We start from the raw sequence: 14,922 nt of genomic DNA, 5'->3' as shown, positions 1-14,922 counted from the left end.
ACATTACCTATAGTGTTCAGGGGTGTGCAGGTTAGGGTGGATTGGCTATATTGAAATTACCCACAGTGTCCAGGGATGGGCAGGTTAGGTTGGATTGGCCATACAAAATTACCCATAGTGCCCAGGGATGTGCCGGTTAGGTTTGATTGGACATACGAAATTACCCATAGTGTTCAGGGCTGGGCAGGTTAGAACGGATTGGCCATACTAAATACCTATAGTGTTCAGGGATGTGTAGGTTAGGGTGGATTGGCCATACTAAATTACCCATAGTGTTCAGGGTTGTGCAGGTTAGGATGGATTGGCCATACTAACTTACCCATAGTGTACAGGGATATGTAGGTTAGGATGGATTGGCCATACTAAATTACCCACAGTGCCTAGCGATGTGCAGGTTAGGGTGGATAGGCCATGCTAAATTACCCATAGTCTTCAGGGATGTGCCTGTTAGGATGGATTGGCCATACTAAATTACCCATAGTGTTCAGGGATGTGCATGTTCCAGTGGTTTGGCCATACTAAATTACCCATAGTGTTCAGGGATGTGCAGGTTAGGGTGGATTGGCCATGCTGAATTGCCCATAGTGCTTAGGGATGTGCAGGTTAGGGTGGATTGGCCGTACTAAGTTACCCATAGTGCCCAAGGATGTGCAAGTTAGGGTGAATTGGCCATACTAAATTATCCATAGTGTTCAGGGATGTGGCAGGTTAGGGTCGATTGGCCATTCTAAATTACCCATAGTGCCTAGGGATGTGCAGGTTAGGGTGATAATTGGCCATACTACATTTCCCATCCTGTTCAGGGATGTGCAGGTTAGGGTGGATTGGTCATTCTAAATTAACCATAGTGCCTAGGGATGTGCAGGTTAGGGTGGATTGGCTATACGAAATTACCCATAGTGTTTAGGGATGTGCATGTTCGGGTGGATTGGCCATACTAAATTACCCATAGTGTTCAGGATGTGCATGTTCGGGTGGATTGGCCATACTAAATTACCCATAGTGTTCAGGATGTGCATGTTCGGGTGGATTGGCCATACAAAATTACCTGTGGTGTCCAGGGATGTGCAGGTTAGGGTGGATTGGCCATACTAAATTACCCATAGTGTTCAGGGTTGTGCAGGTTCGGGTGGATTGGCCATACTAAATTACCCATAGTGTTCAGGGATGTGCAGGTTAGGTTTGATTGGACATACTAAATTACCCATCGTGTTCAGGGATGTGCAGGTTAGGATGTATTGGCCATAGTAAATTACCCATAGTGTTCAGGGAGGTACTTTACCCATGGAAAATGCAAGGTTACAGGGATATGGTCGGTGGTGAGATTGTGTGTGATGCTCTTTGGAGGATCGTTATGACTGTTTTGGACCAACTAGCCCATTTTCATACTGTAGAGATTCTATTCTAAGCTGGGGTCAATTTGCAATGTTATTATTGTGTTGCATTGAAGGAAGCCAGCAGATCGTCATTGTAATCAATGGTGTTACTATTACTTAAAACCCACCATCAACCTCCTTGTGGTTACCATTGACCAGAAACACGAGTGGACTCGTCATACAAACATAGTGGCTACAAAAGCAGATCAGAGGCTTAGAATATTGAGGCAAGTAACTCACCTCTGACTCCCCAAAGTCTATCCACCATCTACAAGGTTAAGTCAGGTATGTGTTAGAATATTCCCCACTTGCCTGGATGGGTGCAGTTCCAACAACATTCAAGAGGCTTGACACCATCCAGGAAAAAGCAGCCTGCTTGATTGGCATCAGATCTACAAGCATCCATTCCTTCCACCACTGACATTCAGTAGTACCAGTGTATACCACCTACACAACGCACTGCAAACATTCACCAAGCATCCTTAGACAGTACTTTCTAAATCTACAACAACATCCATATAGAGGACAAAGGCAGCAGATACTTGGGAACACCAAAACCTGTAAGTTCCCCTCCAAGCCACTCATCAAAGTGACTAGGAAATACATCACCATTCCTTCACTGTCACTGAGTCAAAATCCAGGAATTGTGTGTCAACCTACAGCAGGTGGATTCCAGTTCAAGGCTGCAGCTCACCACCACCTTCTGAAGGGCAATAGGGACAGGCAATAAAACACTGGCTGAGCCAGCAATGTCCAGTTCCCATGAACAAATCCAAAACAATTGTGTGAGCTCTTTAATGCTTTACTTCATGATGATCGTTGCTAACCCATGGTGTTGTTTGTGGAGGAGCTTGGCTGGTAGCATGGTTTTCTAAGAAGACGGAGACAAGGAATTGTCCAGGGCTGGTAGCCTGGTACTGGCTGCTCTTGGTTGAAGTGTGAGTATCTGGAAGATTAGAACAGAATGAAAGAATCATGAGAAGTGCTCCAGAAGCTGTCATAAATGGAGATAATCTAGGGTGCAGGCTGATTGGCAGGAGCCTTCCTATTGGTCTGTGTGCAACAACTAAGTCCTGGACCTCAGGAAAGTCTGAATCTGAGTTTATTCATGAGGAAGGGCTCAAAGTCATACATAATAGATTCCTACAGTACAGAGACAGGCCCTTTGGCCCAAACTAATCCATGCCAATCAAAATGTCCATCAATACTAACCCCATTTCCCTGCACTTGGCCAATATCCTTCTAAACATTTCCTGTCCATGTATTTGTCCAAATGCCTTTTAAATGTGGTTAATGTACCTGCCTCAACCACTTTCGCTGGCAGCTCATTCCATATGCATACCACCCTCTGAGTAAAACAGTTGCCCCTCAGGGTCCCTTTAATTCTTTCCCCTCGAACCTTAAACTGATGCCCTCTAGTCCTCAATTCCCCAACCCTGGGAAAAAGACTGAATGCATTCACCCTATCCATGCCTTTCATAATTTTATACACTTCCATAAGATCCCCCCTCAGTCTCCTACACTCTAAAGAAAAAAGACCTAGTTTGTGTCACCTGTCCCTACAACTCAAACCATTGAGTCCTGGCAATATCCTTGTAAATTTATTCGGCGCTCTTTCCTGTTTAATAACATCCTTCCTGTAGCAAGGTGACCAAAACTGAACACAATACTCCAAGTGTGGTCTCACCAACATCCTATATAATTGCAACATAACTTCCCAACTTCTGTACTCAATGCCCTGACTGATGAAGGCCAGTGTGCCAAAAGCCTTCTTCACTGTCCTATCTACTTGTGACTCCACTTTCAGAGAACTGTGCACCTGAACTCCTAGCTCCCTCTGTTCCACTACACCCCTTAAGGCCCTACCATTCACCATGAAACTCCAACCTTGATTTGACTTTCCAAAATGCAAGACCTCACACTTATCTATATTAAACTCCATTTGCCATTTCTCAGCCCATTTCCCCAGCTGATCAAGGTCCTATTGCAATTTCTGATAACGTTCCTCAATGTCAACAATGTCGCCTTTTTTAGTGTCATCAGCAAACTTACTAATCATTCTTTGTACATTCTCATCCAAATCATTGATATTGATAATAAAATTAATGGGCCCAGCTCCAACTCCTGAGGCACTTCACTGGTCACGGGCCACCATTCCAACAAACATCCTTGCACTATTACCCTCTGTTTCCTACCATCAAGTCAATTTTGTATCCAATTTGCCAAGAGTAACCTTCAAGAGCAGCCTACCATGTGGAACCTTGTCAAAGGCCACACTGAAATCCATATAGTCTACATCTATTGCCCTGCCCTCATCAACCTTCAACCCAAGGTAATGAAAGTGTCCCAATTGCGCTGTTGAACACAAGTCAGAATGCAATGCAGAACAATGTGAAGTAGCCATATATATGTACAAAATGTGGATTATTAAAATTGGAACAATATTATATCATAAGGTCGCAAGAAAATTAGAACAGGAGGAGGCTGTTTGGTCCTTTGAGCCTGCTCTGCCATTCAATAGGGTCATGGCTGATCCGACATTCCTCACGCCTACTTTACTGCCCTTTCACAGGATTCCTCGACTCTATTTCTCAAGAATCTATCTCTCTTAGCTTTCAATATACACAAGGACTCTATCCACCCAGCTCTCTGTGCAGGGATTTTCAAAGTCCCTGGAAAGTCCTTGTAACCATATGTGAGAAGAAGTTCCTCTTCATCTCAATTTTAAATTGATGTCTTTTTACTCTGAGACATGCCCTTTGGTCTTACATTCTTCCATGATGGAAAACATCCTCTCAGAATTTATCCTGTCAAACCCCTTTATATTTCAAGGAGGTCACCTCTCATTCTTCTAAACTTCAATGTGTAGACTCCCGCCCTATCATTTTAACCTTTACTCATAAGACAGTCCCTCTATATCAGAGATTGTCCTCGTGAACCTTCTCTGAAACTGAACTACATGGGGTCAGATTCATGCAATCATTTGCAATTTAGACGTTTGTAAAAAGGGGATCCCTTGTATGTGGAAATGACTGATGTATATTTCTGGCTAGAACTCTGTCTGAGAGAAGCCCATTGGAAATGATTGATTCATCACTGACAGGGAATCAGTTTTTATTGTTGCTAATAATTCCTGTCCTGCTACCATTGTGCTCATTAAGTTCTGAAGAAGGCTGTCTGGATCCAAAATGTTAACTCTGCCTTCTCTCCACAAAGGAGAAGGTGAGGACTGCAGATGCTGGAGATCAGAGCTGAAAAATGTGTTGTTGGAAAAGCGCAGCAGGTCGGGCAGCATCCAAGGAACAGGAGAATCAATGTTTCAGGCATAAGCCCTTCTTCAGGAATGAGGAAGGTGTGCCAAGCAGGCTAAGATAGAAGGTAAGGAGGAGGGACTTGGGGGAGGGGCGTTGGGAATGCAATAGGTGAAGGAGGTTAAGGTGAGGGTGATAGGCCGGAGAGGGGGTGGGGGCTGAGAGGTCGGGAAGAAGATTGCAGGTCAAGGAGGCGGTGCTGAGTCCGAGGGTTGGGACTGAGATAAGGTGGGGGGAGGGGAAATGAGGAAGCTGGAGAAATCTGCATTCATTCCTTGTGGTTGGAGGGTTCCTAGGCGGAAGATGAGGCGCTCTTCCTCTAGGCGTCGTGTTGCCATGGTCTGGCAATGGAGGAGGCCAAGGACCTGCGTGTCCTTGGCGGAGTGGAAGGGGGAGTTAAAGTGTTCAGCCACGGGGCGGTTGGGTTGGTTGGTCCGGGTGTCCCAGAGGTGTTCTCCGAAACGTTCCGCAAGTAGACGGCCTGTGTCCCCAATGTAGAGGAGCCACATTGGGTGCATCTGCTCCCAGGAGGACCAATTCCAATACCGAACAACCCAGATGGCCTCCTTCTTCAAAGACCACAATTTCCCCTCAGACGTGGTTGACGATGCTCTCCACTGCATCTTCTCCACTTCCCACTCGTCCGCCCTTGAACCCCGCCCCTCCAATCGCCACCAGGACAGAACCCCACTGGTCCTCACCCACCACCCCACCAACCTCCAGATACATCGTATCATCCTTCGTCATTTCCGCCACCTCCAATCAGACCCCACCACCAGGGATATATTTCCCTCCCCTCCCCTATCAGCGTTCCGGAAAGACCACTCCCTCCGTGACTCCCTCGTCAGGTACACACCCCCCACCAACCCAACCTCCACTCCCGGCACCTTCCCCTGCAACCGCAAGAAATGCAAAACTTGCGCCCACACCTCCCCCCTCACTTCCCTCCAAGGCCCCAAGGGATCCTTCAATATCTGTCACAAATTCACCTGCACTTCTGCACACATCATTTACTGCATTCACCTGCACCATCCTCTGGGTAAAAAAGAATTTCTCTAATCCCCTCTAAACTTCCTGTCTTTAAACTTAAAGCAATGCCCCCTTAATATTGACTCTTCAACTAAAGGGAACAACTACTTTCTAATTACCCTGACCATGCCCTTCATAATTTTATACACCACTTTTACGTCCCCTCTTATCTTTGCATACTTTAAAAAAAAAACAACCTGAGCTTATCCAGCTCTTCTTCGTAGCTGAAACTCTCCATCGCGACAACATCCTTTGCATCCCCTGCAGTGCAATCACATCCTCTCTATCGTGTGGTGACCAGAGCTGCACACTCCAACTGTGGCCTAACCAAAGTTCTGTTCAGTTCCAACATGACCTCCCCGCTCTTATTATCTAAACCAGAACTGATAAAGGCAAGTATCCTGTATGCTCTCTTAATTAGGCGAAAGTGAGGACTACAGATGACGGGGATTAGAGTCGCTAGTGTGGTGCTGGGAAAGCACAACAGATCAAGCAGAAATTCCTTATCTCTATATCATCAGCAAACATGGCAGCAATGCTCTTGAGCTCTTGATACATGTTATTAATACAGGTTGTCAATAATTGAGGCCTCAGTGCTAATCCCTATGGCATTCATTAAAGTTTGCTGCTTTGAAAATGATCCATTCCGTCAGAGTCACTACAATGGAGGCCATCCAGTCTTTTGAGTCAATACCAGATCTCTGTGTAGCATTCATACAGACTTATCCCCTTGTTTACTCAAATAAAAGACAACCCCTATTGTCTGGAAATCTGAAACAAACCCAGAAATGCTGGAGAAACTCAATATGTCTGGCAGATATGTGAAGAGAGAAACTGAAACCTCTGCTTATGTCAAAAAATTTCCAGTCCTTCTCAGTTCTGAAATAGATTTGTACTGGACTAGAAGCATTAACTCTGTTCCTTCATCATTTCACTCCCTTGTCCTCTTTGCACCACAATTCTCAAGAATGGGATAGCATGGTGGCTCAGTGAGGTGGCACATGATGTTGTGCCGAATATGATGCCAAATTAAAATAATGCCTTCTTCCCACCCTTGCATATTCATGTAGTTATCTGAAAGCTCCTTAATTGCCCCTGTCATATCTACCTCCACCAATATTAGCAGTGTGTTACAGACATTTACCTCTCTCTGTTAAAAAAACTTGCCCATCACATTTCTTTTGAACCTTGCCTTCTCACATTAAAGGTACACCTCATCGAGTTAGACACTTTGGGGGATGATATATTCATAGATCCTTTTGTTCTCATGGCATCAACGTTTACCACCAGATGGGGGAACACTGCACAGAGCTAACCCGCAACTATCAGATTCACAATCAGAAGGTATTTAGACATCAGAAATGGAGCAGAGTATCTAAGCTGGGATTTAGGTGCAGCACTGACGGAATGTTGCAGTATCTCATGTGCTGTCCCTTAAATGAGATATTAAACTATGGCTGCCCTTGCACAATGTGAAGGATTTCCATTATTTTGAGGACCAGTTGTAAAGATAAAGCTACAGTTTAACCTCACATCACAAATACGGCACCTCATGTGCACCCTCAGTACTACACTGGAATATCAGGCTAGATTCAGCAAAATTATTAAGAAGGTGAATTTCTCTCTTCATTGGGACTAAACTTCACTATCAAAGTGATTGTGTTTGCATGTGTGTGTGTGCAAGAGAGAGAGTGAGGGGAGAAAGAGAAAGAGTGTGTGAGCGTATGAGAGAGAGTGTGTGTGTGTGTCTGCATGTGTGTGTGTCTGTGTGAATATATCTGTGTGTGTGTGCCTCTATGTGGGTATTTGTGTGTGTCTGTGTGCATGTGTGTCTGTGTACGTGTGTGTCTGTATGTGTGTACATATGTGTGTCTGTGTGCGTGTGACTGTATGTGTGTGTGTCTGTGTGTTTATGGTGAATGTGTATAAATGTATGAGAATGTGTGTAACTGTTTCAATCTTCCTAGCTCATTATTGGCAGCAATTAGAATAGTTATACTTTCTATCAACAAACTGGATGTGAGATAAATTCAAAATTTGATCGGTCTTTGAAAAATGAGCTCATATAAAGAGATGGGAGCATGTTCAATATTTCCTTTTTTCTCATTTTATAACCCTTTTAACGATAAAACTGTGGAAATTGTATTATCTATGTAACCTGGATGTTTTGTTGTTCTTTTCTCGCTTGTTTTGAATTGCTCAAACAAACACTAATCGACATTTGGTGCTTTGGGAAATGAGTCTTAACATGTACAAAATGCAAAGTTTGTTTACACACCTCCCTTTGAAATTAAATAAGTTGGGTAGAATTTGTGACAGTGCAATTTGTAGATAATTGCTGGCAATGTCAGCTTGATTTTCTTTTCCCTTAAGGTAAGTTTATATTCCTTTTAAGTTATCATATTGAAGACTCTTGTAAAACATTTCTGCAGCTTGGGTTCAAGCTCATATGTATTAAATGCCAGTAACTGTGACTAATGGCTTGCCTAACTGGAGATAAATACTACAGCCGGTGGAAAATAGCTGACCTTTGAATGAATTGGATGATGCACACGTTTTGTCAGTGCAGTATCTTGTCAAAAGGATTCTCTCACAGGATACAAATCACCAAATTCTCCATTGGTATAAAGCAGTACTGAATCTGTCACTGTTTTGTACAGATATCTTAACCCTTGAGAAGACTGACAAATCACATTTAATGCCTTCCTATACCAACTGATATGCTTTTAGTCTTCAGGATGCTTTGTTGTATTGAAGTCCTGCTTGTGCACTACACCATCCAACCAAACCTTCATGTCCCTATCCACAACACGGGGACCAATTTCCCCTGTCTGCCATGTCCAGGGCAAATGTCAGAAACAGTGTAGGGCAGCTCTGAACTGACGAAACTTATCTGGGAGCTTGCAAAGGTGGCATGGAATAGGATGCCATTGGATTCCAGGATATGCTGGTGATGGCGATTTGTCCTGGATCCAGCGGTGATACGATGGGGCTAGAGTGAGGCGAGGAGCCATCTTCGGGCAGTCAGAGTCAGGATCCTCTCCTCATAAAAGGAGGCAGAAAAATATCAAGCACTTCATCACCTATCTTGATTTTTTTCTGCCCTTTCACTGGATGGTTTCATCAAGGACTGAACAAAAAAGTGGCATTGAGTTAGTTAATGAGGACAGCTTGGCACGGTTGTGAGGAAACTAAAGTTTACAGAAAGAAGCTGTCACTTTGCCAAAGCCTTAAGACTTATCCTTTTGTATTTAAAACAAGGACAGTTAAAATGGATATTTTAGTTTGATTCCAAATATTTTGAGGATTATTGTTACTTTAAATCATAAAAATTCAATTGGTTGATAATCTACTGCAAACTCACAAGACAAATTTTAGCATCCCAAAACATAAAAGTTCTCGTCTTGATGAAAGATCATTCTGATCGCAGATGCTCTGCTTTTAATTTGACCTGCAATTGTAACATCCCAGCACATGGCAGGTACCTTTGTACTCCATGTAGACTGATTAGATTGGCATACATTTCTAAACAAATGTACCGATGTGGAAGACAGTTTTCAGGTTTCTTCACCCCTTTGCCATATAAATATTCTGGAAATGAATTAATACGAAACATCATTCAGGTAGTTTCATACTGTTTAATGTTTGCCACAACAGCAACATGGTAGAACCATTGGGCTCCATTTTCCCAGCTTAGGTTAACACTTATTTGCGGTGATGTGTTATCATGGCTGACAATGATTTTTCTCGTGCTATCTCCTGCTTCACGCCTCATTCGTAAAGAATTCCAGCCTCTTTTTGTCTTTCTTGTATGATCATGCAGCAGGGAAAATGAAATACCGCCATTAATGGAAGTTTCTGACAACAAGCTGATGGTGCCATATCAAGTCCATCCACACTTCAGATGCTGCAAGCCAGGAATCACCTTGTACACTGTCATCTAAGAAAACGGATATGCCTTAGGAAGGGAAGCTGACATCCTGCTTTCCAGCTGGGAAGCTGCAGATCCTGGTGAATCAGGCGATTGAAAAGAGATTGTTTCTCCACTCAATGGGCCACCAAAGGAAACCAAGGCATCAAACACAGTCAGTCTGAACACAGACAGCAGCCCAAGGGGTCAATGCTGTCTCCAGGATCTGATAGAATGAATAGCAGTGCAGGATAAAGATTAACGATCTTCTGAATCTGCAAAGGTAAGTTCCACCATCCTCTCTTGGCTACCTCACACTCACTCTAACACTACCACAACACACAAACCTCATTACCACTCATGACCACCAACTACAATACTGTCACGGTGTCTCCTCTCAATAGCTGTCACCTGCCACAGCCTACTCAATGACAGGACTTGCTGGTCCTCTGGATAAAAAGCTTTGCAATTCACACAGACTGGCAGCCAAGTAAAGAAATGAGGCTAAGAGCTATAAGTTGCATCATGTGGAGTACATGAGTTGGCTTTGTGTCCCAGTGCACAAAGTGAGCTGGTAGGAGCATGCAAGGTCTCTCTGAGTTCCGAAGTAAAGTCCAAATGGCTGAAATGGATTCTGCATTGGCTTGAGGTCAACCATAATAATGTGATGAGGCTGGTGGCTTACTACACCAAGTTCAATGGATACAGGCTGAAGAAGGACATTGTCCATGGAGCTTTCAAATATAGGTTGGTAAAGGGACATTAAAGTGGAGGCCTGGAGAAGCAAGTCTTAAGTTGTATCTGCCATCTGACTTTCAAGTCAGGAATTGTCACCACCTAGTTTCTCAGGAGGTCAGGGGAGAATGGTCAGCCACTTATAGGTAAAGTATTTTGGGATATTAATGAAATGCAAATGGATGGTTAGAAAGTTGTCACTTACCAGCGATTCTGATGTTGCTATTGATAACTTAAAGGGAAAATCAAAAAAACATGTTCTTGATGTTAAGAATCAGTCTTTATAATTTCACTATTTTTTCTCACATTTCTTACCATTCTCTGTGTTACCTAAGGCTCGAGACAATTCCATCCACTGAGAGATCAAGGAGTTTTAACATTCATGGGCCAGCCATCAAGGAGATGTTTATTCTGTGACTGGGTTGATACATCACCTTTATCTCATTTCAGACTTACATTAGAACTGCAATAGCACTTCACGATGACAACACCACTCGATCCAATCTATTCCACAGTTCAAGGTGTATACCTTTGCTCTTATATTTCTTGATATCCCACCTAGCAATAATCTACTTATCTCAGCCTTGAACCCTCCACTTGAATGAGCATCCATAGCGAGCAAACATCTGAACCTAGTCTCATTGGAATAGCCCTATTCATTTCAGCTAAATAGCTAAAGTCGGCTAAGAACCTTGGAGTAATGGGGGTGAGGGACTGAGAAGTGGGGAGAGATGCTTAGTCAGCCAAGTTTGATATAGAGAGGCCTAATAACTGAATTAGAAAAACATTTTTGCCCCCTTCTGTGGTCAGCAATAGCAAAGCAAACAGTGAGAAAAGCCTATGGGAAACCCCAAACACTGCATAGAAAAACTGTTGTTGCCAAGCCAGTGTAAACTTTAGAATATACCAATAGAAAAGATGGAGTAAAATAAAATGTATTTTAGCCCACAGCCAGGAAAGGTTTGTATGGTTTATGATCTCTTATTTAACACAGAAAATTTGGAGGATGGGAAAAAAATTGTGGCCATAAGAACAGCTCCTTTTTTGAGGTATTTTAGATGTTTGAAGTGAATTTCTCGAATTCCAGGAGCAGTAACTACTGTTTTATAAGCAGTTGCATTGTTTTGGAACTTTGAGGAAAAAAAGATCAAAACAACGGTTCTTTAAAAACGAGGAACTGAATAAAGGGAGAGACCACATGGTCAGTGAGAGAGAGAGAGAGAGAGAGAGGGAGAGAGAGAAAAATAACCTATACTGCTGTCTGACGCAATTGTGAACCTGCACAGCTACTGCCTTTGAGTTCAAGTGTTACTGGTCATCAGAGTGCATCTAAAAAAAATTAACAAACAGCAAATTTCACAGTTGACCTTGGAGGAACCTGTGTGGGTGAGCTCACAGCACAGAAGCAGATAAGTGCATGATTTTTAAGTGTGAACTTGCTGTCTTTTTTTAATCATGAATGGAATGGGTTCTTTTTGTTTATATGTTTTATTGAGATCTGTCTCTTGATTAAAATTTAAGAATATAAAACATAAGTGCTGTTGGCCTGGAACAGTATTTTTTTAGAGCAGTAAGACTGTGCTATTTTCTGTAGATTGTTACGGTGCAGAGATGGCTTTTCATAGAGTGATGTGCTCTTTCCGTCAGACGTCGGAGATTAGGAAGAATTTCCATGTTACTGATGATTCTCTCTGTAGTAAGTCTGTTTGGTTGCAAATCCTATCAGATCTCATGGATTGTTTAGAGTGGCAGTTAGAGACAATGAGGAATTTACAGGAGCTAGGGGGTGTCTTGGATGGCAGTTACAGGAAGGGAGGAAAATTGCAGATACAGTCAGGTAGGTAAGTTACCACCAGGAAATGTAGGAGAGCGAGGCAGGTAGTGCAGCAGTCTAATGTGGCTGTGCCCATCTCAGACAAGTATGTGTATTGGAAAATGTACGGGATGATGGACTCTCAAGGGAATGTAGCACAAACAGCCAAGTTTCCGGTACTGAGAATGATTCTAATGTAACAAATGGTATATCAGGTTCCAAATGATCAATAGTGTTAGGGGACTCTCTAGTCAGAGGCACAGACAGATGTTTCTGTGGCCAACAGGGAGAAATCAGAATGGTGTGTTGCCTCCCTGGTGCCAGGATCAAGGATTTCTTGCAGAGAGTGCAGAATATTCTCAAAGAGGAGAGGGGCCAGCTGGAGGTCAGTGTACACATTGAAACCAATGACATAGGAAGGGAAAAGGATGAGATTATGAAGGGAAAATGGAAGGAATTTGAAAAGTAGGTTCTTGAGAGTAGTAATATCTGGATTACTCACGGTGCTGTGAGCTAGCAAGGCTAGGAATAGGATGATAGAGCAGGTGAATGCATGTCTGAGGAGCTGATGCAATTGCTAAGGGTTCACATTTTTAGATCATTGGAATCTCTTCTGGGTAGAAGTGACCTGTACATGAAGGACGGATTGCACTTGAACTGGAATGGGACTAAGTTACTGACAGGGAGATTTGCTAAAGCTGCTTGGGAAGATTTAAATTAGTAAGGTGGGGGTGTGGGGGTGTGAACCAGGGAGATAGTGAGAAAAGAGATCAGTCTGAGACTGGTATGATTGGAAAAAGGAGCTAGTCAAACAGTCAGGGCAGGCAGGAACATAGCAGAGAATGAGATAAATTAAACTGTATTTATTTCAATACAAGAGGCCTAACAGGGAAGGCAGATGAACTCAGGACATGGTTAGGAACATGCGACTGGGATATCATAGCAATTACCGAAACATGACTCCAGGACAGGACTGGCAGCTTAATGTTCCAGGATGCAAATGCCATAGGAAGGACAGAAAGGGAGGACAAGAGATTAGGGGAAGTGGTGTTTTTGATAAGGGGTAACATTACATCTGTACTTAAGGAGGATATTCCTGATACTACGTCCAGGGAAGTTATTTGGGTGGAACTCAGAAATAAGAAAGGAATAATTACCTCATTGGGACTGTACTATGGTCCCCCCAATTGTTAGCGGGAAATTGAGAAAGAAATTTGTCAGGAGTTCTCACTTATCTGTAAGAATAATAAGGTGATAATATCAGGGGATTTTAACTTTCCAAACATAGAATGGGACTGCCATAGTGTTAAGGGTTTAGATGGAGAGGAAGTTGATAAGTGTGTACAGGAAAATCTTCTGATTTAGTATGTAGATGTACCTGCTAGAGAAGGTGCAAAAGTTGACCTACTCTTAGGAAATAAGGCAGGGCAGGTGACTGAGGTGTCAATGGGGGAGCACTTTGGGGCCAGCGACCATAATTCTATTAGATTTCAAAACAGTGATGGAAAAGGACAAACCGAATCTAAAAGTTCAAGTTCTAAGTTGGAGGAAGGCCAATTTTGGTGGTATTAGGCAAGAACTTTCAAAAATTGATTCGGTGTGGATGTTCGAAGGTAAAGGAATTACTGGAAAATGGGGAGCCTTCAAAACTGAAATAACGAGAGTCCAGAGACAGCGTATTCCTGTTAGAGTGAAAGGCGAGGCTGGTAGGTATAGGGAATGCTGAATGAGTAGAGAAATTGAGGTTTGGGCTAAGAAAAAGAAGGAAGCATATATCAGGTATAGACAGCAGAGATTGAGTGAATCTTCAGAAGAGTATAATGGCAGTGGCAGTATACTTAAGATGGAAATCAGGAGGGCAAAAAGGGGACATGAGATAGCTTTGGCAAATAGAGTTCGGAGAATCCAAAGAGATTTTGAAAGTACATTAAGGACAAAAGGGTATTGAGGGAATGAATAGGACCTGGAGAAAGTGAGGACTGCAGATGCTGGAAATCAGAGTCAAGAGTGTGGTGGAAAAGCAGGTAAGGCAGCATCCGAGGACCAGGAGAATCGACGTTTCAGGCATAACCCGTTCATCAGGAAAGAGGCTTGTGGCCCAAGGGGGCTGAGAGATAATTGGGAGGGGTGTGGAGCTGGGGAGAAGGTAGATGAGACAGCAATGGGTAGATGAAGTTGGGGGTGAAGGTGATAGGTCGGAGAGAAGGGTGGAGTGGATTTGTGGGAAAGAAGATGGACAGGTAGGACAGGTCAAGACGACAATGCTGAATTGGAAAGTTGGATCTGGGATAAGGTGGGAGAGGGAAAATGAGGAAACTGATGAAATCCACATTGATCCTGTGTGGTTAGAGGGTCCCAAGATGGAAGATGAGGTGTTCTTCCGCCAGGTGTTGGATGGTTAGGGTTTGGAGATGGAGGAGGCCTTGGGGGAGTGGGGTGGGGGGTGGTAGTTAAAGTGTTCAGCTACAGGGCGTGGAGTTGTTTAATGCGTGTATCCCAGAGATGTTCTTTGCAGTGTTCCACAAGTAGGCATCCTAACTGCCCAATCTAGAGAAGACTGCATTGGGAGCAACAGACAAAGTAAATGATGTGCAGGAGTGCAGGTAAAACTCTGATGGGTGTGGAGACTCCTTCAGGGCCTTGGACGGAGTTGAGGGGGAGGTGTGGGTGCAGGTTTTGCAACTCATGTGGTGGCACGGGTAAGTGCCAGGAGGGGAGAGTGGGTTGTTGGGGGACAAGACCTGACGA

Source organism: Chiloscyllium plagiosum, unplaced genomic scaffold, assembly GCF_037043375.1.
Source record: "Chiloscyllium plagiosum isolate Xiang-an unplaced genomic scaffold, Cpla_swu_hap1 HiC_scaffold_13, whole genome shotgun sequence".
In the NCBI taxonomy this organism is placed as follows: Eukaryota; Metazoa; Chordata; class Chondrichthyes; order Orectolobiformes; family Hemiscylliidae; genus Chiloscyllium; species Chiloscyllium plagiosum.
This window is presented reverse-complemented; position numbering follows the sequence as displayed.